General features: G+C 45.6%; 1 long non-coding RNA gene across 1 annotated transcript; it reads left to right on the forward strand.

Annotated features, from left to right (window-relative positions):
* The first annotated feature begins 893 nt into the window (after positions 1-893).
* Positions 894-4,644, forward strand: LOC124706917. The gene is made up of 3 exons (XR_007004617.1): positions 894-1,119; positions 3,080-3,155; positions 4,205-4,644. It is a non-coding gene; the product is annotated as an uncharacterized LOC124706917 (long non-coding RNA).
* Positions 4,645-5,109: the final 465 nt, after the last annotated feature.

A 5,109-nucleotide genomic window follows, 5' to 3' on the forward strand; every position in this document is an offset into this window, starting at 1 on the left:
CCACCGCCGCCTCCCACCCCCCATGGGCCATGATCTCCTTCTCCTCGGAGGTCGTCGGAGCGCCGACCGTGGACGTGCGCCTCGCCGAGCCACCGCACATCTCCCAAATACGCGTCCCGGGGCACCTCATCAAGGCCAGCGGCGGCTGCCCCGACCCCGCCAGCAAAGCTGTGAAAGCGGTCGCCGGCTCCACGAGCGGCGGCCTCCTCTTCCTCACCTATCTAGACCTGCGCTCCACGGGTCACATCGTTGGCCAGCAGGGACCCCTCGGCCTCGACCCCAACCACGTCCCCGGCGTCACACGCTTCGTCTGCAACCCTCTCACCCGCGAGCTGTCCCGCCTCCCGGACTCCATCTTCAACCCTGTGCAGGACCTTGTGCTCGGCTCCCACATGGGATTCATCACCCAAGCTGATCGCGGGGACGGGCCGCCTCACAGCTTCGCCGCCGCCAAAATGCCGGTGGGGCGCAACCGGAACCGGGGCCTGATGATCCGTTTTCTCTCGGAAACAGGGGAATGGGAATTCGTGGAGCTCTCCCCGGCCCCGGCCGCACTTGAGCGGTCGATGGAGATAGAACAAGAGCCACTGGCGTTCGGTGGTCGCCTGTGGTGGGTCGACCTGGCCTGGGGCGCAGTCTCCGCCGACCCGTTCAGCGACCGGCCGGAGATCTCCTTCGTCCAGCTACCGAGGCGCAGCGTGATGCCGCCAGTCCAAGGGCCCATCTGCTACCGGCGACGGCGGCGAGTGGGCGTCAGCCAAGGGCGGCTGCGGTACGTCGAGCTCTCTCAAGAGCAACCGTTTCTTCTCAGCTCCTTCGTGCTTGACGACGAGGGAAGCAGCTGGACGCTGGAGCACCAGGTGCTGCTCAACAAGATCTGGGGGCGCAGCATGTCGATACCCTTACAGACCACCGCCGGCGACACAGAAATCGTCCTCATTCATCCGCTCCATTCCAATGTCGTGTACCTCAGGCTCGTGGCCACGTCGCAAACTGTCGCCGTGGACATGGACAGGGAAGAGGTGATCGAGACCTGCCTGTGTTGCAGCAACGCCTTCTCTACAACATGCCTTCTTCCACCGTGGCTCCAATCCACCCGGATCCCTTCTGCATCAGGAGGTAAGTACGTTTTAATTGCTATATACAGCAGTAGTAGATTACACAATGCCTACTTTGGTTTCAGTTTTAGATCTGAAATGCTGCCAGTACATGACACAATTGTCCAACAGCCATAATATTGTGTATGTACACAAACACAACCAAATCTCTCAAAATGACTAATGGTGTGGTTAGTAACACTTTTTTATGCCGTGTGCCATAACAATTGGCATGGCAAATAGAAGGTTTTTGGACAAAAGACATGCCTCTGGGTCCTGCAGTTCATAGAAAGCCAAAGCCAAAACCTGTTCTTGATCCAGAAGTTCCAAACTCTGGTGCATTACATGTTGTTGCTTTCTTGGTCGAGTACGTCGTAGTACACAATAGCTTAAGTGTTCGAATGAACTTGTCCTGCTCAGTGTTGATATGTATTCTCAGTTATGAAGTTGGGCATTTTCTAAGAACTGTTCTGTAAAATGGTGCCATCACTCGAAAATGCAGTTCTAACGGCACCGTGGCCTACCGGTCACATATCCACCACACAAAAATGCCATGATTCGTGTGCTTCTTCTACAGCAGGGTTTGTATCTCTCCCGTAAATCTTGTATTGTGATTTTCTGCATGCTAATGGACCCTACCCATGTGGTCAGTTCTGCCATTAACCACACACCAACCTGCTCTCCATATCCTCTCTTCAGTTATTGCATTGTTCTCACCGCAGCTAGTGACCTACATATTCCTTTGGAGGAAAAAAGAGAGGACATTTTTTAACATGAAAAGGAGATGACATTTAAAGTCAGTTTGAATATATCTTTCAATCATGGTTCCAAATATTATGTCGTTTTAAGAACAAGTTCACCGAGTATTAAAATTCTCATTATGTATTGTTATGTTTTATAATATATCAGGATCCAATTATGTTAATTTTTCACACATAATTCATTTTTCTCCCTCATAAAGTTCAAACATGTCACAAATAAATCATAGGGCTTTCATGCAATTTTATGTTTCACGATATTTTTTCCACGAAATTTTTCATGATTTTTGAAAGATGCTTCTTTATGTTTCATGATTTTCCATACATGTTTATTTGTGTTTCATGAGTTTTCACAAATTGTTCACAAATGTCAGAGAATCGATAGAGGAATCAAATTCGCTCCAATTCTTGTAGCAAACAAAAAAAAGTAGCACTCGGGTGAACAAAAAATAACGGTCACCAAAAACATTGCACACATTTGCATCTTCTGATCCTCATTAATACCGAACAAAGAAAATCCTTTGATCAAGAAATACAATCTCAAACCTAGGTTGTATATAGATAGGGAAGCTATTTACTGGTTCCCGTCCAGTCCAGGAAAGACAGTAGAAGAGAAAGGGACGAGGAGTCAGGAGATTTTTGTTAGCGAGGAAGCAAACTGGTATACGAGACCACAAACATGAACGTATAGATACGTTAACCTATTTAATGCGCAGCTGGCTAAGCAGATACCAATTGGAAACTCGGAATACCACTCCCGCCAGCCCGAATCGCGAGCAGCCAACGGACGGGCAGATCGTGACCGGTAGGTCACGGTGCCGCTAGAAAATCCGCTTTGTGCCATCACTTCAATCTCTCTTCTCTTAAATGTGTGAGGATTTTCAAAGGACAAAGCTGATGCCTGAAAGACCTTGGCCAATTGATTTGACGGTTGGGCCTAAACAGCTGAATAAGTGACCATCTTTTGGCCCAAATTAGCATCATCTTCCCTTGGTGCCTTGTTGAAGCTAGTAGAACTTTCCAGTCTAAAACCTTATTAGAGTTATCTGCTGTTTAAGAATTCTTAATTTGCACCGCATATTTTAAATTATATTTGATAACCTCCTATAAGTAGGTTTCTTTTTGCTAGCTCAATTTCTTCTATGAATGCACATAAATATATACAGTTTTAAATTCTGCTGGCTAGTGTTGGTTCTGCTGTTGAAATTCTTGTGTTTTTTTCAGGCAAGAAGGACATTGACAAAAACAAGACCATGGCAGGCGTTCTGGTTTGTTCAGACAACCACTATTAGAGATGAAGGTAACCACGTAATCAATCTTTCATTGCTTTCCTTCAGATCATGATTCATTATTGTTGTTAGTCGTATCTGATCCATTCGCATGTTCAGGATGCTGCATTTTTCGTTAGAGTATCTCTTACTCAATTCATCCAGTTCAGGTACTGGAAGAACAGTTATGTGCATATGTTGCCGATGACTACTACTGTTTTGAACCGGTTTTCTTTGACCGTAAAAAATAGTGTTAGCCTTAATGCTACTAGCTTGTCGTCGGTTGAGTTATAGTTGGTGTTTAGTCGAACTAGTAATATCTGCTGGGAACCTAGGGTCCTAGGCTAGTAACATTTTTTACTCCGTAGAATGGTCATTCTCTCGAAGTGTGCTACCTGAACTTGTTCTTCCATTCATGTTCTTGTGGCAGCAACTTGCCATGCTGCCAGAAATTATCAGTTGGTATGTCAGCTTGGATCTTTCATCCAGGAGTATTAGTGTTACTGAACTAGCAGGCATGAAGGATGTAGTCTTGTTCATCATGATTACTGTATAAGATCCTGAAGCATCTATCACGTTGTCATGAGGTTGTCTGTTGTCTTTCCTTTCCCTGAAAATGTAATAACCAACCGATTAAATCTTCAAATTGAAGCTTGTTAATTATTACCAGTTGACAGTTGTGTAGTTTTCTGCTGCAACCAAGACTCGGATAGAAAATAAAAATGTTGACGGACATACTATTTAATTTCAGTTTTGGAAATGCACATATATGAGCTATAGTAGCATTTTTGTTTAATCTATAGGGACAGTAAAGCTTTCATATGGGATACCAGCAGAAGCTGGACACATCCCCTGTTCACGAAAGCCAAACCACATTGAGCGCAACGCGCAGTAAACAAAAGATATCTGAAATATGTTATCCGAACATCAGTTCACTCAATATTTTATATCGACCATTCTTTTCGCATATTCATTCAATCAATCACCGTCCTAATTAAGGTCTCCCTTTCAATTCACACCTTGTAATACAAGAAGATTATGTGATGTTTGTGCCTCTAATGTTCCTTGTTATTCTTTTCAGGTTTCTTAGAACTGACAAATGCTGGTGCTCTAATCAACTAGGAAGCTGATGGTGGTAACTTGAGAAGCTTGTTTCTTTTTTTGGGATTGTCGATTCAGCAGAAATCTAGTAGTTTTGTCAGATTTTCGGTTCGCAGCAGAACAGTCCAGAATATGTTGTAAACACTAGCATGATAATTCGTTCCTAGCAAAGTTGACGCTTCCACATGACTATTCTGACGAGGAATCTTATTTAGGGACCTCTGCTTATGTAGTTAGTGAATTGATGATTTATTCCAACTGATCAGTATTCACTGCCCTAAGCCAAGTATGGCGTCGTGCTAGTTGATGGCACATTGCTCTTGTTAAATGTAATGAGATGGACAAAATCAGGTTGCTATCTGTGACACAAGGACTGAACTCCGCAGGATATATATCACTGACTATTTTCTGTATGCAAAATAAGAATCCTTGCTAGAATATGTTGGTGTCTGTGCTATACTGCAGTTTATCTGTATTCAGTTCTTCAAAAAAAACTTGCTATTGCACTTCTAGTTTTGATATTATAAAAACTACTGGAACATTCTTAGATGATAACTACTGGAGTTGCCAAGGCTGGCTCTACACCTGGGCATTTCTCGGGCCGGGTTTCAGGACGGGCCTGAAAAAGCCCGAACTGAAATTTCCAGGCCCAAGCCCGGCCCGGCCCAACATTCGGGCTTACAAATTAGGCCCGAACCCGGCCTGAACTGCCGAAAGCTCGGCCCGGCCCGACAAGCCCGGCTCGAACTAGGCTTAAACTGTGTTTTATGCAAGCCCAAGCCCAGCCCGGCCTGGCCCGACGTTCGGGCTCGAAAATCAGGCCCGAACCCGCCCCGATGTGCAAGCCCGACCCGGCCCGGAATTTTCGGGCCGGGTCAGGCCGGG

Source organism: Lolium rigidum, chromosome 4 (genome assembly GCF_022539505.1).
Source record: "Lolium rigidum isolate FL_2022 chromosome 4, APGP_CSIRO_Lrig_0.1, whole genome shotgun sequence".
Taxonomy (NCBI): domain Eukaryota; kingdom Viridiplantae; phylum Streptophyta; class Magnoliopsida; order Poales; family Poaceae; genus Lolium; species Lolium rigidum.